Below are 23,444 nucleotides of genomic sequence, written 5' to 3' on the forward strand. Positions count from 1 at the left end.
TGATAAAAGATCAATCATGAAATATTTTGAAAACTTACATTATTCACTTGAAAATGTCCATATTAAAACAATTAAAAGAAAAGTAGATAGTGTCCCTGTGAATCCTCTCCCTACTTCTTTTTTTTTTTTTTTAATATAAGGGCTTCTAACTTTCTAATTATAATTAAATGCCTCAGCCCAGACTCAGAACAGCAGGAATCTTAAAGATTGTTAGCTTTACATTTTAGGGAGAATAAAAAGAAGGCAAAGAGTCATTGGTGATTTATCCAATGTCAGAAAATGATCACTAGATAAAGGATGCCTGACTCTGATCATTTTTAACTGCATATTCTTGTGGGGTCACTCCTTCCCCATGACAATGGTATGTTTATTTTAATAAGTAAACCCTGAGATCTGGGAGCAGTGTGCCGGGGCTGGGTGGCTCTGGGTGGCTGAGTCTTCCCAGGAAGACTCCATGGTGTGGTAGGAACTTGGTTGAGGGGTGGGATATAGGTAAATGTGACAGAACAAGGAAAACCTTTTAACTACAGAAAACAGCCAGAACCTGGGAGGATATGAAAAAGCATGCTGTGTACAGAGGCCACAGGGAAGATTAGGTGACAAAAGTACAAGCCAAATTTTAGATGATGTTTTTAAGGAAATTTCACCTGATGCTATAAAAGTTTAGATTCTTAAACAAAAGGCTGACAGGATGACAGGGGTTTAGTAGATGGTCTTTCTTCTTGGCTGTCTCCTTGCTTTATACATCTGCCAAATGTGACTTGCATTGTGTGAATGTGTTAGGAACCTTCCCTTGTCTCTGTGGTGTCCGGTTAGTGCAGACACATTCAAGATGGGACACAAAGCAAATTGCTCTCTGCAACCCAGGATGGCTCCTGGATCTGGTGCCCCTGCTTCAGCAGAGCTGTTCCCCAACTGTTGGCACTGAGAGCACAACATCTTAGTACAGGTTCATAAGCATTTGTCAGGAATGCCGTGGACATCGCCTTCTTGAGGACAGGGCACGTGTATGCAGCATGAGCTGATCCCGAAACAGAATCTGAAAGGGTGGACCGGTCAGGCGCTATACACCTTAGACATCCTTCCGGATGGACTCAGTTAAGCCCCTGTTAAGAAGAGGAGTGAGCAATCTACTTTGGGAAATGAACCAATGAAAACCGATTTCTTTTTCTTTTTTAAAAACTTTTATAAACAAAGCTTTATTGGAATTAAGTGGCTCCTGTCTATGTATTGCCTATGATTGCTTTCACACTTTAACCACAGTTAAGCATTGGCCACAGACTCCATACCTGGGAAAGCAGAAATACTTCACATTAAGTCCTTTACAGAATAAAAATTCGCTGTCTACAGGATAAAACAAAACCAGTAGTCTATTTAATATTCTGTCTTGATTCTTGATAAAACACTTATTTTATGTGAATCGTTAGTTGAAATGAAGAGGTTATTTCTGGAAGACGTGGAACATAGCTTTTCTGTAAGAGAATGTGTATATTTAGACTAGTTACTTCACAGCATACCTTTTTTTGTTACATGGATAATGCTGCATGCGGTTAAGAATTTAATTCAGTGATGTAAAATTTATTTATTAATGTACAGATAGATAACACAATGTAATACTCTAAAGCAATGTTCCAAACATGCCTAATATTCTAAGCAAATTTAGGGGGAAAGCACTGATACTGTTCTTACTTTATTACTGCAAAATCCAAGGCACAGAGGGTTAAAGTAACTTACCAAAGGTCACACCTGAAATTGAGAGGCATAGGTTTTGAAATCAGGCATTCTGGCCACGGAGTCTACTATTTAACATCATACCATTAATGCTATTTTATTTTAAAAATAAGTTACTGAGGTATCTTCAAGAATTTCAGTTATGTACAATAAAATGAACCTATTTTAACCTCACAGTTTGATGACTTTTCACAAATGCATATTCCATGTAATTACCACCCAATAAAATATTTGCTGGTTCTATCAAATTTTTCCTAAACCCAGCCTGCAGTCTGAGGCAACCACTGATCTGTGTTTTGTCAGTATAGATTATTTTTACTTTTTCCAGAATTTCACATAATGAAATCATACAACACTTGCTCTTGTGTGTCTGACTTATTCGACTCAGTGTATTTTTGAAGTTAATTCATTTTGTTTCATGTATCAGTAGTTTTCTTTTATTGCTGAATAATGCCTGATTGATGGATCTTTAATTAATACATTCATCAATTTCCAATTTGGAACTATTATGAATAAAGATGCTATGCATATGAATGTATAATTTTTGTATAAACCTTTATGTGGGGCATATTTTTTTACTTTAAGTAAGTACCTAAGAGTGAAAAGTTTTATATGTCTACAAAAATTGAATCATATGTTAAATGTATGTTTAATTTATGAGAAATGGTCACACTGATTCTCCAGGTGTCTATAGCATCTCACATTCCCACTAACTACTAGGTGGCCAGTGTGTTACGTTTTAGCTCTTTAAGGAGGTATGTAGTAGTGGCTCATTGAGGTTTTAGTTTTGTATTCCCTTATTGGGAAAAAACGATGCAAAATATTTTTTCATATTTGTTGGCATTTACATATTTTCTTAGTGTTTACTAAGATATTTTGTTTATTTTTATTGTTTTGATTAACTTCTGATTATTGATTTATATGAGATCTTGGAAAGTTCTAGATCACAATCTGTCACACACACATTTTTATTTGCATTGTTAGAATTGCTTTATTTTTTTTAAATTTTGACTTTCAAAGGACAAAATTTTAATTTTAGTGAAGTCAAATATATCAATATGTTTTTTTTCACTATTTTATACTTTTTATGTCTTAGGTAAGAAATCTTTGCCTACTACAAGGTAAAAAAAGATTTTGTTACATTATCTTTTAGAAGTTTTATAGCCTTTGCTGTTACATTTAGTTCTATGATCTATTTCGATTTAATTTTTCTTTATGGTGTCAAGTATACTTTTTTCCATATGGATACTTAGTTCTTTCAAGTTATGGTCATATATATGCAAATCTATCCTTCCTAGAATGAAATATATTTGAGTATCTTTGTGAATGGATCATTACTCTCCCTCATTGATCTATAATTCTATTTTTATGCCAATACTGTACAATAATCTTGTTAGAATATAGAATAAAATTTGATTTTTAAATTTTAACTTGTGTCCAGCTAACATCACTCATTAGCTCTAGAAAGTTTTCTATGCATTTCTGATGATTTACTATGTATGCAGTCAAGTTGTCTGAGAATAAAGACAATGCTACCTCTTTCTTTTCGTACTTTTTAGTTCTTTTTATGGTATTTCCTTATTGGCTAAGTTGTTAGTATAATATTCAGTGAAAGTGGTAAAAGTGGTCATTCTTGCCTTTTTCTTGATTTTTTTGTTGTTGTTTCTTTATAGTTATACATGACAGCAGAATCTGTTTTGATATGTTCTGATATGTTTATACAAATATATCTTACTCTAACTAGGAGTATCTTATTCTAATTAGGTTCCCAGTCTTTTGTATATACTTGATGGTGAGATTCAATGTGGTGTTTTCACATATGTACACAGAAAAGTTATGTCAGATTCATTCCCACTGTCTTTTCTTTTCCTATCTCAACCTCACTTTCCTTTATTTCCTTTTTCCACTGAACTTCTGTTCTTCCCTCTAACCTTTATTGTGGGTTAGCACCCACATATCAAGAAAATATTTGACGTTTGGTTCTTTGGGGGATTGGCTTATTTCACTTAGCAAGGTAGTCTCCAGATCCATCCATTTACTGGCAGATGTCATAAAGCCATTCTTCTTTATTGCTGAGTAACATCCCATTGTATAGGTATACCACAATTTCTTTATCCATTCATCTATTGATGGGCATCTCGATTGGTTCCATAGCTTATCTATTGTGAATCATGCTGCTATAAACAATTATGTGGATACATCACTGTAGTATGCTGACTTTATCTCATTTGAATATATACCAAGGAGTGGGATAACTAGATCAAATAATGATTTCTTTGCAAGTTTTCTCAGGAATCTACATACTGCTTTCCAGAGAGGTTACACCAAATTGCAGACACACCAACACTTTATGTGTGTTCTTGATTTTTGATGGAAGCATTCACTGTGTAAGTATCACATTTGGCTGGAAGCTTTCTATCTCTTATCAAAACAAGGATATTCATTTGTCATATTAAGAATTATTACCAATGGATGTCCAATTTTGTGAAAAGCTTGTCCTATGTGTATTTACATGTTCCTTTTCTCTTACTCAATCATTTAATGTGGTAAATAATATTGTTTGATTTTTACATGTGAAACCAAACTTGCATTTCTAGGATAAGCATCCAATATTACATTCAATATTCAACTTTTTATAAATTACTGGTATTGATTTGGTAATATTCGTTAAGGGCTTTGATGCTCATGTTCATGAGAGCTATTACACAGTAGATTTAGTTCTCTCATATCATGTAACCAAAATTCTTTAGGTATTTTAGACCTGATTTTCTGTGCAAATCTAAGTGAAGTCGTTGTACAAGTCCTGTTCTTCTGAAATGCTTAGACAAATTAAAACTCTTATTTTAAGTTTTTGATAAGAAGGACAAGGTTCTATCCCACTCCTTCGTATACACCCAAAGGATTTAAAAACAGCATACTACAGGGACACAGCCACATCAATGTTTATAACAGCACAATTCACAATAGCTAAATTGTGGAACCAACTTAGATGCCCTTCAATAGATGAATGGATAAAGTGTTATATATGTGTATGTATATATACACACACATATACACTTTATATAATAAATATATATGTGGTATTATATATATGGGAGATATATATATATATATATATATATATAGAGAGAGAGAGAGAGAGAGAGAGAGAGAGAGAGAGAGAGATGTAGACATAAATCTGTGGTATATATACATGATGGAACATTACTCAGCATTAAAAGAGAATAAAATCATGGCATTTTCAGGTAAATGGATAGAGTTGGAGAATATCATTCTAAGTGAAGTAAGCCAATCCCCTAAAGCCAAAGGCTAAATATTTTCTCAGATAAGTACTTGCTGATCCATAAAGGGGGAGGGCATGGGAGGAATGGAGGAACTTTGGATAGGGCATAGGGGAGGGAGGGATAGGGAGATGGTATGGGGATAGGAAAGATGGTGGAATGAGATAGACATCATTAAACAAGGTAGATGTATGATGACACCCATGGTGTGGCTACTTTGTGTACAATCAGAGACATGAAAAATTGTGTTCTGTTTGTATACTATGATCCAAAAATGCATTCTGCTATCCTGTATAACAAATTAGAGCAAATGAATAAATTAATTAATTTATAAAAGGACAAGGTTTAGTGGATTAAGTCAAGCTAGTTAGTTTCATAAGAGACTGACTGATATGCTCTGTGTGGCTAAGTGGCTGGGGAGACCGACCCATTCTCTACTAAGATTTGAGTCTTCAGCTTCATGTTTTTTTTGTTGTTGTTGTTGTTGTTTTTTGAAAGATAGAGAGAAGAGAGAGAGAATTTTTTAAACATTTATTTTTCAGTTTTTGGTGGACACAACATCTTTTTATTTTATTTTATTTGTATGTGGTGCTGAGGATCAAACCCAGCGCCCTGCGCATGCCAGGCCAGCACGTTACCGCTTGAGCCACATCCCCCACCCTTCAGCTTCACTTTTAAAAGCCAAATATGCCTGAGACTCCCTGAGACATATTTAAGAGCCTTTATTTGACAACTGAAGGTGAGTAGACAAAAGACCTAAGTCCTGGAAACTTTGAAGGACACATTTTACCAACCTATGTTTTTGTTGAGATAAATTCCTGAATTGTTGAAGTCATTTTTACTTATACTTTCTGTCTTTTTTGCAGTCAAAAAAGAGTATAAATGTTATGAAAATATATCTAATATAAATAATTATGTAGATAACAGATATGTGGTTTTACAATCTATCACACTAATAAAAAATACTTTAGATTTTTTTTATTACATTTAAAGAGAGAATGAAACTGTATTGGAGCAGGTTCTATCAAACTGGGACAACTTGAAATGTCCTGTTGCATTCTAGGAATGTTGACGACCTGGCAGGGATCATCAAGAATCCACATGTCCCTCCAAGGAGACACTCCTGGAAGAAAGATGACGAATTTTCACCAGGTTCCCGCATGATTTTAAACTTTATGCTAATCACCCTCCTCTTTTTATTTGTTGCCACAGAATCAATGGCCTCCTTTTCAAAACTCCCTTAGGACATGTTATTATTCCTATGATTTCAAAGCACTTGCCTTGGTTGCATTTTAGCCTAGCTGCAATATGCAGGGGGCTCATTAATTATGCTGGGAGAGGCTGAGCGCCCATGTCATGCAGAGTACAACGGAGTCCTTACAGTGGATGCAGGCTGAACACGGCCTGGCCTGTTACTGCCCTGAACATTGGCCCACCTCACCGAGTTGCTAGCATAGTGGCCTCCTCACTGTTCTGCCAAAACTCAGGCCCAGGCAAGGGCAGAACCCAGAGCCTTGCAGCCACTCATCCCTTTGCCTAGAAGTTCCTCCCTCAACTCTTAAGTCTTCACTCAGATTTCACCCCAGGGAAATTTTCTCCCCCAAATGGACATGGTTAATTTTCTTCATTGTCTTATTTTTCTCATGACACCATTTTTTTTCCTAAATTTAATCAATTAGTTAGAAACAAAAATATAAGCTCTCTGAGAATCGGGATTTTTGTCTGTTGGGAATATAGCTCAGTTGGTTGAGTGATCACCTCACATGCACAAGGCCCTGGGTTCAATCCCCAGCACCAAACAAACAAACAAACCAAAAAAGAAAATCAATCGGGCTGGGATTGTGGCTCAGCAGTAGAGCGCTGGCTTAGCACAGGTGGGACCCGGGTTACCACATAAAAATAAAGGCATTGTGTTGTGTCCATCTACAAAAAAAAGAAAAAAAAAGATTCTCTCTCTCTCTCTCTCTCTCTCTCTCTCTCTCCTTTAAAAAAAAGAAAAAGAAAATCAATCAAAAACTGAGGCACTCAAAGAACATTGAGTCCAAATGAATGAAATGACTTTAAGTCTTGAGTTAATAGGGCTATGCCTATTAATGAAGTCTGAGATTGAGCATAAAAGGATATATTGAAGAGTATGTTCTACTTAGACTTGGGTGAAAATGAATTAAATTAGGTCAAATCTCATTCTCATAGATTTCTAGAATAAAAAACTCTATCTTCTTTTTTATTTTAAAAATACAATTGTAAATAGTATTAGTCAGAACTTCTCATTTTTGACCCTGTTATCATTTTGAGTCAAATAATTCTTTGTGGTGGGAGCTGGCCTGTTCATTGCAGGATGTTTAGTCTCTTGTCTGTCTGCCAGGGCAACCCCTTCCCTCAAGCTGTGACAACCAAAATGTCTCCAGATAATGCCAATTATTGCCTGCAAGGCAATAGTGCTTGCAACAAAGAACCATCAGTCATATGTATTGTATATAATTATGTAATATATGTTACATAGTGGGCTGGGGTTGCAGCTCAGTAGTAGAGCACTTGCCTGGCTTGTGTGAGGTACTGGGTTCAATTTTCAGCACCACATATAAATAAATAAATTAAATAAAGATTCAGCGACAATTAAATATATTAAACAAAATATATGTTACATACAATGTCATGGTATTATATGACACTTTTGATAGCATATTATATGTATATGCTATCTAGATTATATATTATATCACAATGACTATATAATATGTACTTATATGATTTGTAATTATTATATGTATATATTATATAATATATGTGTATCTATATTATATATAGTATATATTTTTTCATAACACCTATTGGAAGAAAACAAGAGATTGTATTTCTGATATAGCACATGTAATTAAGTAGAAATCATAAAAATTTCATGCTTACTTTTTAAACTGTATCATCAAGCACCATAATCAAGCCAGCATGGTTCATGTTAAATGGCGGTCGCATGTAGCCCTGGTAGATGTGAAGGTAAAGTTCAGGAAGAGAAAAAGGAAAGATACCCTTTATTCAATGGTCTTGGAGCTCCATTCTTGTAAAGAGATAGGAAATGCTGAGACATCTCTTTCAATAAAGGATCTGGGAAAAATAATAAAAAATGAGAATATGCCCTGCTATGTGATTTATATAGGTGCCACAGGATTAAAACAAAGATTGTTTGTTTCTTGGGGAAAATGTAATCATAAAAGAAAAGCGTATAACCTAAAGTCTAAGATTAGATGGAAGAGAATTTGTTATATTGATTTGTTTATTTATTTATTTCCTTTGGAGGTAATTATGTGTGGAAAATTGAGAATTTGATTGGGGCTGTAAATAAATATATACTTTTTTTTTCTGTATTGAGCCTCTTTACCACTGAGCTACATGTCCAGTCTTTTTTTTCTTTCTTTCTTTCTTTCTTTTTTTTTTTTTTTTTTTTTAAGACATGATCTCAATAACTTGCTGAGGGCCTCCCTGACTTACTGAGTCTGGCCTCAAACTTGCCATCCTCCTGCCTCAGTCTCCTGTGTTGCTGGGAGTATAGATGTGTGCCACCTCACCTGACTGTAAATAAAATCTTGATGCTTCCTCTTTTGATTGATGGGTTGATTGATTTATTAAAGCTCTACTTGCAGGATCAGGACATGTGTCCAAATAGCAGTCAATAGAAGAGCTCTGAGTCCTAAAAAACTATCTGCCATGAAAAAAAAAAAATGCCCCTAATTCGGGTTTTAGGAATGGTCCTAAGAAATGTAAGTTTTAGTTATATACAGGGCTTAATAAGCAATTGTCTAGTTGAATCCAAGAGATGCAAACTCAGAACTATGGGAAATGGAAGCATATTTTACAACTAATTTGAGGTGGCAGCTAATAAACTGAAAGGAAATAAAAGGTGCAAGCCCAGGAGCAGGAAAGAACTAATGAGTGAGGTTAAAATCTCAATACTTACATTTTGAAAATGTTTGGGTAAATACGTTTTATGCTTCCTAATCATTTTTATAATTTATCTCATTTATATCATAGACACTGGTCTATGGGAGACTCATTGGACCCTAGATCTATTACTTTAGCCTTTTTCTTCGACTAAAAGAAACACAAGTTCCAGAAAGACAGGATCTCCAATCTCTGCGTTTTACAAACCTCAAAGTTTGAGCCCCTTGGATTAATCCCCTGAATTCTTGAGTGCTGCAGAATCATGTCACTAAATAGGTCACTAGAGGCACCAGGAAACCCAAAAAAGAAAAAGCCCCCTAAAGGGAACTGGCATTTAATTGGGAACTTTCAGAGATCTGCCACTCTTTGTGACAATCCAGAAAAAGTACTTTGCAGGTTCTGTGACTGCAGGTGGGCTGCGACTGACAGCTGAAATTAACTGGGGCTCCGTGCAGGGGGGAGGAAGGAGCGGCTGGATTTGAAGACTGTGTTTTTTCATCTCGAATATCATCCTTTCAGTTGTGCAAATCCCAAACTCTAAGCTAAAATGCCACCGATTGTCCCTTTAAGGCATCCTACTTGGTAAACAGGAGCGTGCACCCATAGAAAGAATAGGTCGTGCATGGAGTTTGGAAAAGAAATATCGTGTTGGGGCTCTGCTGAAAACAAAACGATCTGGCATCTCCTGGCCTCTTGGTTCAAATCCCTTTTCGTGCTCCGTGGGGAGAGACTGCCCCTGGAGTATTCTGCTTTTAATCAGCTTCCCAATCAGCTCTCGGGCCAAAGCGCTCTCCCTCCCTCGCCCAGCCTGCGTCCTCTCAGCCCTCCCCTTCTCCGTTTCCCTTCCGTCCCCTCCCAGTCGGGGAGTAATTGAGTCAAAAGCAGGATCAGGTTCCCCGCCTTCCAGTCCAAAAATCCCGCCAAGGGAGCCCCAGAGCGTAGGAAAATCCAAAGTGGAGAGAGGGGAAGAAAGAAGCCAGAGTCATCCGTCCAGGAGGAGGCAGAGCGGCAGCCGCCCAGGCGGGAGCAGAGCGAGCCCTACCTGGACTCCGGCCGCGGCAGACAGACCTCGCCCCGTGCAACAAAGGCAGCCTGCGCGCCCCGAGGACATCTGCAACTCAAAGTAAGTGAGAGGGAACGCGCGATCCTTCCCAGGGGTCTCCGATCCCGGTGCCACTTCGGGGCCGCCCGCGGATGATGGTGGTAGGAGTGGGAGAGAGGCTGCCTGGTGCCTTTGCTCTCAACACTGACTTGCTCCAGAGGCAAACCGAGGCTTATTTGGGGCGGATTCGGATCAGGCTGGTTAGGGTGCCCTTGGATGAGTGGAAGGGAAGCGTTTGCAATGCTAAGCAAGCTTGTGTGGGGCCTGGGGATGGTGTCCTAGCTACCTGCTGGGGAACACGCTGGTGTGGGCCCAAGAGGTTCCCCAAACCTGGAGCTTTGGTAGGTGTGTCTGAGGCTGGTAGGACTGAGAGGGAGGGAGAGAGGGAGTAAGAGGGAGAGGGAGAGGGAGGGAAAGAGAGAGATGTTTCTTTCCCCCATTTCCTCTTTGCTTCTCTGGATGCCCCAGAGTTTGCAACCCATGTCTCTTGGTTGGCATTTCTAGGTGTGGTGCAGGGACTGGTTGGTCCTGGTGCCTGCTGACACAGCACATCTCTAGGGCTGCTGGCTGACACTCCTGGACTTGCTTGGTAGTCCAGAAATGGTTCAGTCCAAAGTTTCAAAGACACACCTTGAATCCCATCTCTCATTTGAATGCTAATTTTAATAACCACCCTGCACACAGGCACTTGAACTTTTAATTTCACCCTCATAAACCTGGGGTGCGTTTTTTACCAGTTTGCCAGATGCTTAGGATTTCAGAGTTGATGCTTTTAATAAGTTAACAAAATATTTTTTTGAAAGGGGTGAAACATGAACCTGCATCTCTCCTGAATACACACACACACACACACACACACACACACACATACACACATACCATACCTTTCTCTGTGGGTGGGCCATGAGAAAGGGAATGAATAATGTGAAGGAATATCTAAGTCCTAAGTCTTTTAGCATTTCTTGCATCTCTCCTAAAGGGTTGTCAGGCATTTTGCTCCTGCATTGAGAGAGAGAGAGAGAGAGAGAGAGAGAGAGAGAGAGAGAGAGAGAGAGAAGAGGGAGGGAGAATGAATTGGAGGGAAGGGTCTGGGAGGAGATTTAGGAAATACCAAGAGAAGCTTTTGAACTAATAACATAATGGAGTAATTTCCTGATCCTAGACAAATGTGCAATTGATGAAAGAGCAGAGCCCATTTTAGCCTTTTGATCATCTGGGAATGAATTGATTTGCAGAAAATTAAAAGGTAATGGGAGTGAAACAAAAGAGAAGTCTGCCAATATAGGAAATAAAACTTGTATTTGCCATCTTCCTTATTTTCCTTTTTAGTAAATTAAGTGCATTAAAGACCAAATCATCAAAAACAGAGTGCAGTTCAATTCAAAGGTAATTATGGGGGAATACTATCTTTTTCTCCCTCTTGGAACCTGAGATATTTGTACCAGAGGTTGAGATGTTTTAATTATTTTATTTTTTAGAAAACCATAGTGCTATTCTTTTGTGCTTTATGTTTTCGAAAATGTACTTTAAGTCTTTAGATGGTGACCTTCCTTCTCCTATTGCTCATGAATCTTCTTCGGGACATTTGCACCCTATTTAGTGAACAACCTTAAGAGGGAGCCCACTCCTGAAGCCAATATGTAACACCTTAGATACTGGATTCTAACCATGTGCTTGTGGGAACAAATGTATCTTTTTTCAAAGGTGCAGCCATGACAGAAATTAAACTACTGTGAACATATGGCTTTTTAATTATCTGGCTATTAAATGAGATATCATAGAGAATGGGAATAATAAAATATATCTGACTATATATTGTATAATATGTCTTTTATAAAATATATAATGCTGTGTTTTCCTGGGTCTCTTTCTATGAAATTTGAAATAATAAACTTACTAATTTATTGGAAGTTTTCATGTCCCTTATTTGGTCTTCACATACAGCAATTTGTAACAAGATCTGCATTTTTAAATTTTGTGGGCATTTTAAAAAAATTATTATTCTACATAAGTCAATGCCCAACTTTAAATTTTCGTAAAGCCTAATCATTGAAAAGAACATAAGAGAAATAAGATCCCCAAACACTTCAATCATTTTCATCGGTGAAATCAAACTTAGAAATCAAATATTTTGGGCTTAATTGTTTAATTTCCTTTGAAGATATTCTTGCTTTCTCACCTAGATGACATTCTCAGGTGAATTCTGATCAGACTTCTAATTGTGATGTGGGGATTTTATTACTGCTCAAAATTTTCCCAGCAAACTGACTTAGCTGACTTGTTCAAAATGGTGTTATGAGTTAAAGGTACATTGAGGGTCAGAAGTCAGAAGTCAGAATACAAAATGCAGTTTTGCAAACACTGAACATAGTGACAAGGGAGTTGTCCTTGATTTCTCTTGGGGGGGGGGTGATGTCCAAATTGAGACCATCCGGGACCATGCAAATGTGCTCCCCCATCTCACACAACTTCGAGGTGTGGTTTGCTCTGTAGCCCCTGCTCACCAAGAGCCTTCAGCTGCCTTAGCTCATGCTTTGCTTAGTTGAACTTCTCCATAAAGTTCAGGATGTTTTCTCCTCCAGTTGATATTCTAATAAATAAATGGAAAAGCTACTGTGTCCTCCTGGCATCAGGCCAGGCCATTGCCTAGGAGTGGAGGTCAAGTAATATGCAGATAGGGGACTTCTTTTTACAAGCTTGGACTACTTTTTTCACCCAGAGTCATTTGGCTTCAGTGGAATTTGGGCCACGGCCTCACTTTGGAAAGCTTGTTCTCCATTCCTGATGTTTATGGCTAATTCAAGTTTCTACCCACTGGGCCATTTTTCCATCCATTTCAGGTTCAGTCTTATATGTGCTGAAATTTTCATGGTATCATTAGGATCCTCCGAGATTGTAAAATTGAACAAGCTTTTTATAAACGTTTTGGGTTCTGTAGGTTAAAAAGATAGTTATGATGAAACATTGTTAAAGGACATTATAATTATGGTAATATTATGGATTTATCATATAGGTAACAATCACCATAAATCTCTCTCTTAAGGATAGGCAAGAAATCCAGTGATGGTTCATGTTTGAAATATTTTGAGAAATAAAATTTAATTGCTTCTAGCATTCTTTATTCATCATGGTGAGTTTCCTAAAAGCAGAATTCTTAGATTCTTAAGCTTCATACATACTATAACAATAATAACAAAGGAAATCTATTTTTGCATATTAATCTTGAAAGAAGTGAGTGATAGTAACTAACAATTGAGCTCTTTGTTCTCAGAGTTACTTCTAGCCTAAATCTGTTTTCAGTACCAATTCGCTCTCTTTCTACTCAACTAGACTTTTCCACTTTGGATTCAGGGACTGGTAAGGCCTGCTTACACTCTTATCCCTGCAGTAAAGTTGGCTTCATTTTCTTCCTGGATTCCTAACTTTAGCAGAGAGCCTCACTAGGGTTGCTCATCTCCATCTCAACCTCCCAGCTCCATCCAGACAATGCAGTTCTTCTTGGTGCTGTGGCCAGTCAATTTAACCATATTTATTATACACATGTTAGGTGCCTGATGCCGTGCTGAACAATGTAGCATATTTAGGAAATACAACGCAGCTTCTTTTCTCAGAAACTTAGTTTTTTTTAAAATTTAAGTTGAAATTATTTTTAATTTTTTATCAATTTATTTATTCATTTTAATTAGGTATATATGATAATAGCAGAATGCATTTTGATTCATTGTAAACAACTGCAGCACGAGTTTTCGCTTCTCTGATTGTACACCATGTAGCATCACACTATTTGTGCAGTCATGCGTGTACCTGGGGTAATGATGTCCATCTCATTCCACCATCTTGAGACTCACAGTTTTATAACTTTAGACACTCTGTGTTTGGCAGGAGGTGCTAACTTGTGAAATCCTTTTATAGAAACTCTTAAAATAGATTTCCAACAAACTCCATGATTCCCCCACCTATCTCTGAAAACAACAACAACAACAAAAACTTTAAAAGTCACAGGCCATTTCATGAAGCGATGGCTTTTTGCATTTCTTCCATGAATTCCCTCACAGCAACACTGTCTGCTGATCCCAGCTTCTTGAGGTTGTCCTTCCCTGTGCCCACCCTGCCGAGCTATCCCCTGCTACAACTTCTCTGCTTCTCTGCCCCGTCCTCCTTTCATCTTTAATTTTTTTTTTCTCAATGTTTGAAGTGGACATTTGGTCTCGAAGTCTCTCTCTCTTTCTTCAGATGCGTCAACACTGCCACAGCTCTTCTTTGAGCTTCAACTCCAACTTTCATTAGGAAAATGCTCAGATCTCTCCTGAGCTCTATTCTCACATTTTAAGTTTCTCTCCTTTCCCTCCCCTCCCCTCCCCTTCCCTCCACCCACCACTTCCTTCCTCCCTCCCTCCCTCCCTCCCTCCCTCCCTCCCTTCCTTCCTTCCTTCCTTCCTTCCTTCCCTCCCTCCCTCCCTTCCTTCCTTCTTTCTCTCTATCTCCTTCTTCCTTTCGTTCCTTCCGTACTGAAGGGAACCATTTGGCCACAATCTTATTTGGAGGTGGAGAGCGAAGTAAAGTAAAGCAATTCTTGTTATTTTATTTTTATACCTAACAGACTTCTACAGATGATGACAGCCCTGCTATGTGCCATATTGTATGATAGGGGATACGAAGATAAATCATATGTCTTCAAGCAGTTTTTGGTCTACTCAATGTATATGTAAGAGTAAGACACAAACTACTTCAACACAAGAGGTGTGTATGTATGTGTGCATATATGTGTGTGTGTGTGTGTGTGTGTGTGTGTACACACACACCCACACATACCCCATTTTTGTTCTAAGCACCTACAATGACAAAGAAAATCACATTTTTATGAGAAAAAGAAGCAATAAAGCTTGTTAAAGACTAAACGGTACTAAATACTTATTTGAAAAGCATCCCTATCTTTTTGTTCCTTTAATATCATTTATTCTGGAGGAGAAATGAAACCATCATTTTTCTGATGTTTTCATTTCACATTTGCCACATAATAGAGAAGAAAAAAATGATTGGGTGTGATAGCTTGAGAAGTCACTCTGAGTTTGTTTAGAATAAATATAATTTTGTAGGCATGCCATCCTAGATGTCTTTTTCAGGAAAATTTATGCAAACCTGAGGTGGCTTCTCTCCACTGAAAACATACAAACAGAGGGAGAGAAAGCAAATCCAGCTACTTCAGCTATGGGATGTGGGTGAATCTGTAAAATCCTCAGAAACTGGGGATACAAAAGGTCTTAAAGGCAAAGCCTCCAATCTTCCCATCTTCTCTTTAAGCCCCTCTATGGCCCCTCCTCTGTCAGCAGAGTTGCTGCTGAAGAGCTGGCAGTTTGCCAGCACAGCTCTACCCACCCACACCATGCACCTCTTGAAGACAGAGTCTCTCTCACTCATCCGGAGAGCCCTGGGGAGCTAGCACAGGCCATTGAAAGATGTCCAATAGATGTCTGACAAATAAGTGAACAAATAAATAGATGACCTTGAATATTCTTTTCCAGGATAATCCAATCCTTTGACTGTCTTCCATAGAAGCCTCTTGCCTTACTAACCATCACCTGGTGCCCATTTCCTGTCTCAGACCTCCAGGAGAAGCCTCTCCAGTTCTGTCCTTCATTCCTTCACTAGCAGTATCTCAAGTGTCTTGCAGACCTGAGAGCTCTCTGGAGTGTCTCCGCTAATCACACTCTACCCACCTGGATCACTCTCAATTATCATGGTTTTTGACTTACTGCTACCTCCAGAATGGAGAAATCTCCCTCTTCTTTTCCAAACCATTATTATTCAAAGCAACAAGACTACTTATTTGAAGCATTAATTTCACCATAACATCAATGTTGCTAGGGGGCCTTTGCTTCTAAGAATTTTCCATATACTTTTTCCTATCTTATTTTCATAATAACCTTACTCAGGCAGGACGAGTAGGATTTTTTTTAATTGTTACAGAAACTCAGGGTCAGAGATGTTAAGGGGGCTGTATTTGATGACATGTGGGTAATAAGACAAATATCTTTAAATTCTAATTTGGGTATTTTTTCTCTCCATTATTTACAGAATGCCCCTTCTCCTTTTGGCTAATAAATTGGTTTTATCTCCTAGTTGCCTCTCACTTCAAACCTAAAATCTAATGTATATATACTAACAGGCCAAATAACAGAGCAGCGGTTCTGTCTTTAATGTTCAGCAGATTGACTAGTCATATTTCAGCATCCATATGCCTGGGACCCAACTTTGGTGATTCTGATTTTAGAGGTAGAATCAATGAAGCTGGATGGAGTTGATCCATTAGAAATATTAACCCTAATAGTCCAATATCAAAGCTCTAAGATGAAAGAAATTGAGCCATAAGCCACCTCGTTTGTTATTAGCTGTTTGACTATGAGAAAAATATTGTGGTCTTTCTCAGGTCAACATCCTTCTCTCTAACTTGGGGGCACTGATACTTATCTTTAAGGATTGACATGTGAGTATGAACTGAGGCAACTGATGTAAGGTGCTGAACACACAGAGGATTTAATAAAGAGAAGATGTTAACGTTGGTGAAGCAGCTCTGGATGAAAGGCCCCTTCACCCCCTGACTCCTGCACTGTTTGACTTTGATCTTTCCCATAAAATCATAGAGAGCATTCTGCAAACAGGGGACTCCAAGTGGCAGCCACCGTACACTGACCTTGGTAATACCCATAGACAGGTATTCATCAGCCCCTGCTGATGGAGCCTTCAGTCCACAGGAAGGAGTTTGAATTTGGATTCAGGAGGCAGCATTTCATTTCCATTTTGCTTGTTGTTCAGTATAGGATGCTAATGAGCCACCGAATTTTCTGCAACCTTAGGTTTTTTAGCTCTTGGTTGGAACTTATGACGATGCTACTTGTGTTGTCCACCTGGCAGGTTGGTGGGAAGGGTAAATAGGCATCATGTAACATTCATAAACTGTAAACTATTATACTAAATAAGAACTCCCATTATTAAAGCCTAGTGGGGCATGTTCTGTCTTTTTCATTACCAAGTTTTACTTCTGTCACTGTCATTTTCTCAGGATACCAAGAGAATGCTTAAGATGCCGGAAGGTAAGTTTGACCCAGTGAAATGAGAGGAGGAAAGATGTGTGACAGGAATGAAGAGAAGGCAATCTGAGTCATAGATTTAAAAAAAAAAAAAGTGAGAAGACAATCCTAAATAAGAATACATTAAAGAATCATGACTTCTTTTTACTAAATACTGTATTCTAGTTCCTTCTCTAGAGTCTTAAATGGTATGTACCAGATTTTCAGCTGGTTATTCTCACTAAATTTAGGTCTTTACAGTTGTCAAGAAACTGCACCCAATTTAGACAATAGTGTTGCCTCTTTTACCTTCACATGCATCCCAGACACCTGCAGACCTTGCCAAAATGCAGATCCCTATTCCACATTTTGCTTCTCTCGACTCTGGGAGGGGGCTCCAAGAGATGGCATTTTCAGTAGATGCCCAGGTGACAACAGCAATGTTGTCCTGGGGAGTTTCACTCTAAAGTATCAATCCACCTAGTTGAGTTCGACAAACCAGAGAGAACATAGAGGGATCAGAACACAGCACTCGTGATATCTGTAGCTTAACAAAAAATGTGAGGGTCATTGATAGTCACTCCTTACTACCTGCAAAAACTGCTTGCATTTGTATCTTCTCATGTCCAAATATTTAAAGTGTTTGTTTGTGAAAGAAAGTTGTCCCACCTCCTGAGTTTCAACTGTCTTGGCTAAAGCCCCTAAAGAGTACAAGGTCGAGGCTCTGTGTGTAGGGGTCCTCTTTACCCTGACTGCTATTAGGTCTTGCTATTAGCCTTAAAGCTAATGAAAAGTGGTTAGGACATTCTTAATGTCAAAGAGATATAAGGCTTTCTTAGTGTTATTCTCTTGTTTTTGGTTTGGTCTTAATATCTTTCACTGCACTCAAACTGTCCCCTGCTATAAGAATGGAAGAAGAGCAGGTATCATCCATGTATGGGACTCTCTGGAAGACATTGGGCTGGCCAGAGAGCAAGCCAGGGCTTTGGGCCTCACAGGGCAGATTTAGTCAACAAGGAATATAATTTGGTAACAATCGAGAATGACCGAGAAAGTCTTCATTCAGGCTAAGACAAATGCAATCCATACAGCATTTTTAGAACAATGTTTTCCTTATATCCTTCCCTGTTTGCTGAGAATATGGCCTTTTCTAGTTTTAGCTATGGACCACTGCTTCCAGTACCAGAACTGTCTTTTTGGTTTTAACATATGGTGACCTTCATTTGTGAGTCTAAGGTCATCAGAGGTGTAGTGAACATCTGCCAAATGGCCAAGTGTGGAGTCCATGGCAAGCCAGGATTTGAATTCTTTAAAAAAAAAAAAAAAATGCCCTGCAGCTTTGGAGAACCTGATTGCAATGGTCAGTTTAGCTCTTTGAAAAAATATATTCATTACAAAAAATTGCCTGCTGTGCCGAATGCATTTTTTTTTTAATTTTTAAATTTGTACTATGCAGTTCTTAAAAGAGCTTCAAATGGGGAAACCTAAGGCTTCTATGGGAAATAAAGCAGGTGATTTATTAGATCATGTTAAACAAGTGTATGTGCTTAAATCTTGCACCAATAAAATAAAATCTTTCTTCTCATTTTCTTAAAATATACAATATAATTTCATTTTTAAATAATGTCTCTGGGAACATGCAGATTCTCAAATACTATCCAGTCCATGTCAAACTTGTGAATACATTGATTAATTTTAATCATATGAAAAATTAATGAAAGGATATTTTTAATTTTTATATTATTATTAGGAAAATACAAAAACACTGAAAGAAACAGCCCTTTTCCCCATTGTAGGAAAATACACATTTATAGTACCCCATTGTAGGAAAATACACATTTAAGTAACAAGGTATTCATCAGTGTTTATGGAAAAACATACTCATAATCCTCAAAATAGATATTATTAACACTCTCATATACCTTTATATTTCTGGCATCACTTTAATGCATAATGTGTGTCTCAATTTGCATGGACTGGAAGTATTTGGATCCATGCAATGTTTTTTAAAAGCTATAATTAACATGGCATTTTTAAGAAATGAGAAGAAAGATTTTATTTTATTATTTAGCACATATTGTTAAATTAGAATCACAAAAAAATTTCCTAGTAACTTTATGGATTCCCATTAATTTAAACTGCATAGTAGAAAAATGGAAACAACAAACATCCGGTACAGCAAACTAAAAAGTCTTTGTCCCAGCAAACAGTGTGTTTTAGAGGACAAAGCTGAGAACTGGCTTGCCAGTTAAACGGAAACACTGTCTTCTATTCTTATCTCTGGCTTGCCATGGTCCACATATCCAAGGGTGAGAGTCTCCCCAGGGAAGACACAGCTGCAGGGCTCTTGTAGGTCCCATCTAACTCCTCAGCTGGTCCCAGGAGCCTGGGAAACTTCTGAGCTGCCCTGGGGTTCATGGGAGTGGGCCTCTTGCACTGCAGGTGGGTAAACTGCAGGGCCAACAAACCTCTTTGATGCATGTCGCTCTAGGGCTTGGCACCCTTCAGGGAGTTATTTATTTGTTCTGTTATTATTTGGAATGACTAGTGTACAATTGGCTCTAGTTAAAAGTGAGTCAGATCAAATTTGGGTCTGACAACCACATTCTTGATCACAGAGAAGTGAAAGTCAAATGCCTTTATTGTCTATGCCAGTATTAGGATTCCAAGCAACTTCAGCCTGGAGTGGGGTTTTTAGCCTTTTAAAATAGCGATTTTAGTCTGATGTTGAGGGAATCACAGAGTTTGCCTTCTGATATGTGATATCTGGGGATTTGAAGATGTAGTTCAAGGCTGTCATAAATGAATTTGGTTTCGAGAAGTAGATCAAAAGCAATTCAGCTGGAATTATAAGTGGGTAGATGTGGATTTCTACCAATTTCTCTCTAAACAGATCCACATTTCTAAATGCAGGCTAACACTGTGGGTTTCTAATATGTCATCCCGTGATGTGCTTTTGCAAGAGTTTAAATGAGAGTTATTAACTTCAAAGGCAGCAGAATCAAGAAGACAAAAGAAATAAAAGTGGGCTTGAACTGAAACCTTAGGGAAAAAATCCAAGAACATGGGAGAGATAGAAGCCCTATGTTGGGAGAGAGAAGCTGCAGACCTTATAGAAAATATTATTTACAGAGTGTTGAGTTTCCCTCCACCATGGACTGGGCAAATGTCACTGGGTCCTATGGGCTATCCCTGGAGATATATTTCTGGGGTGGGTTTGTCTCGTTTTCCTTCCAAATTTTATGGGCTCCAGATGTCTCTTGCCATAATGATCCCATGAAGTCAATCAACTCTGGAGCAACCCTGTACCCCCTTTGCTCTTCTCAGAGCGGGTATTTGAAGACAAAAGCAATAGCAGCTGTTCCAGAAAAGAGTTTCCTCACTATTAGGACCTTCACTTCCTGGGTATAGGGCCAGAGTTGGGCAATCTGGTACCTGGAGCCAACTCTTCCCAAATGCGTCTAGCCCACTGTCCCCATCCCTGTGCGCCCTTGATGGAGGATCATGGAGCAAGAGGACCCTAAGAGGCCTCTTTCATGGGCTGGAGCACATGGGTTCCTTCAGCCCACGATGTGTCTGTACATTGGTCTGGCAGCTTGCTGGGCTGTTTTTTGCCTTGATTGCTGATCACCAGCTGTACTGAGTAATGTTAAACAATTCTGTTTCAATTCAAAAAGAGTATAGGTTCTATCATTTCTTTTAAAAGGTCTAATATCATTTTGAACCATAAAAATTTCTCTCTTCCCCTCCCATCTCACATTGGCCCCTTCCTTATCCAAGTCCATAAACAGGTATAACCAATTTTGTCATTACCATGCATTACACCAACAGAAATTGAAAAAACAAGTACAGGACATGAAGGTGGAGCATTTCTTCTTACAGTGATTTTTTTTTTTTTAAGCAAAGAAAGTCAACCCAAATATTAGAGGCCATTTTTTTTTTCTCACACTGAAATGGATTCCATTACTGTTTTAACTGGACATGAGATTGCTATCTTGACTCTTGGTAGCATTTAACAAAATTACAATTTGTCCCTTGAGAAAGTTCAGATAGTTTTATCTATTATGCATCAATACTGAAGTGGGATGGGAGCACCTTTAAGACTTGGAAAGAGATCAGGAATCTCCGAATTGGAGGAGTAGAAAAACTTAGACCAATGAGAGCAAGGAACAAAATCCACAATATGGGGGCCGGGGTGAGTGGAGAAACTTGGAAACTGATAATCAGATGATCAGTGGAAAAAGGATGGGGAAAAGTCCAGTGAGAAGCATATGTTCAATTGAGAAGCATTCAAGGAACATACTAGACAGAATAAAGCATGGAAATATTAATCAGGTTTAGAAAATCTTCAGGAATTATGTTATATCCCATGAGACAACATTTAACTGGTATTATTTCTGTCTGGAGGTTTCTATATAAAGTAACTTCAGTTGCCAAATCATCTTGGGTCATTTCTATTATGTTCAAAGGAAGTCACAATATTACTTAGGAGTATGTATCTTTTTCCTGGAACTCACTTTTCCTAATACATTGCTAGCAAATTGTGTCCAGTCCTTTTTCTTTTCAATGCCAGAACTGGAACATAGTAGGTGCTCAATCCATGTTTGTTGTTGTTCAATTCATGGGATTGGAATGACCTTTCACTTAGTGTCTACCTGTCCCTCTGCTCTCACCCCTAGCTCTCTATCAAAGAGAGGTAAAATATTAACTGGCTGTCCTAGCCAAAAACTGTGTCCTGAACAAGAGTTTTCTCTGACATTTCCAGTCTCCTGCTCTATCCTTTGTACTTTGAGGTATTTCCATTGTCAGTGCTCATGTACCCAGAGGCCAGTCTCCTGCTACATACAAACACACATCTTGTGCTCTGCCTTCATGCTGGCTACTGGTGTCTTTAGTTCCCTTGTCATGCTCTGAGGATAGTGGCACTATGTGAAAGTTCAGTGTCCACTAGTACCTCTGAGGTGTTGTCCCTAGGAATGGCCAGGGCCAAGGAGACTTTGTTGCCTACCACCAATTGCTTCTAGAACCTGAAGACCTTGCTCTTTGATTATCACTTCCAGCTCCTTTTCTTTCCTGAGCACCATTCACCTACATTAGTACCAATAGTTTGTGTTTATTGAATGTGTCCTATCTGGTGGATGCCATGGTACTAGAATTTTAGAATCAGTGCTTGACCAGATGCTCCTAATAGGCCTATAGGGTAAAGACTCTTTCCCCAACCCCTGCTAAATGAAGGGACCAAGTCTCTGAATGGTTGAGTGACTTACCCAATATCACAAACTAGTCAGAAGCATAACTGAGATTGAAGCCCCAGTACATCTGACCACAAAGGTCTTCAATACCATACTCCTCTACTTTCATCTCCCTATTCCATGATAAAGACCCAGTGAGTATTTTGGTTCAATATTTCCTTCTTTCCTCTTGGAATATGCTCTATGTTATTTTTTTTCTACTACACGGCATTTGGGAGAATGTACTCCCTTGCTTAACAAATGCTGTCGTTAGAGCAGACCTTCTTAGCTGCATCTCATTGCATACATTTCATTCCCCTTTCCAGGACAAAGAGCACCAGTTTGCCTGGTGTGGTGGTTCAACCAACCAGTGCTGCTTACTGAGGAAGGGCTCCCCTAGGAGCGCAGGCAGAAATGTCCAAGAACTGCTCCTGCTGATGCTCCACCTGCCATCACCTGATTGAATTGTTTGTTGGATTGCTGTGTTCCAGCCCTGGGGGAGGCCACAATGCCGAGTTTGTTTATGGACAAGAGTCTTTGGATTTGATTAGCAGCTAGTTCCACTGCAGCTGAACACACAATAGGGACCAGAGGTGGGAGAAAAAAAAAATTCTGCTACAGTTTCCCATTGGAAAGCATTTACTGTTAAACTTGGACACCCAACAATGGGACACAGATGAACAGAGGCTGGGAAAGGTTAAGTGATGGATTCTCCAGGCCCCTCAGCTTGTTGTGTGTGATGAGGTCACTCTGTTACATGAGGTGTGGAGCCTCTGTCCCTCCAAATGTCTTATAATTCAGGTTTGAGACTGATATCCATGGGGTTTGATGAGGGACAAAACCTGAGCACTGGAAAGCAAGAAGAAGCCCCATGATTACAAGAACCAGGGCAAAGGCAGGCAAGGTGATTTAGCTATCACCAAGGGCTGGTCGTGCAGTTAAAATGTCATTAGTGGGGCCATGTGAGGCAAAAATAACCATAGTTATAATTCTATCAATGAAACAGGAAAGTAGGAAGTTTTGCTTTAATTTAAAATTAGTTTTGAACACAGATGTAAAAGCATAAAAACTGTCCATATTTATAGGGTACACGTGA

At 38.6% G+C, this 23,444-nt stretch overlaps 1 protein-coding gene across 2 annotated transcripts in view; it reads left to right on the forward strand.

The window, feature by feature from the left end:
* The first annotated feature begins 9,821 nt into the window (after window positions 1-9,821).
* Window positions 9,822-23,444, forward strand: part of Ptn (pleiotrophin) — a 102,533-nt gene continuing 88,910 nt past the window's right edge. For both annotated transcript variants that reach the window (XM_076860228.2, XM_076860229.2), the window contains exon 1: window positions 9,822-10,071. The gene's annotated coding sequence lies outside the window, so the exon portion shown is untranslated. The remainder of the gene's footprint in view (window positions 10,072-23,444) is intronic.

The sequence above is a fragment of the Callospermophilus lateralis genome, chromosome 1 (genome assembly GCF_048772815.1).
Source record: "Callospermophilus lateralis isolate mCalLat2 chromosome 1, mCalLat2.hap1, whole genome shotgun sequence".
Taxonomy (NCBI): Eukaryota; Metazoa; Chordata; class Mammalia; order Rodentia; family Sciuridae; genus Callospermophilus; species Callospermophilus lateralis.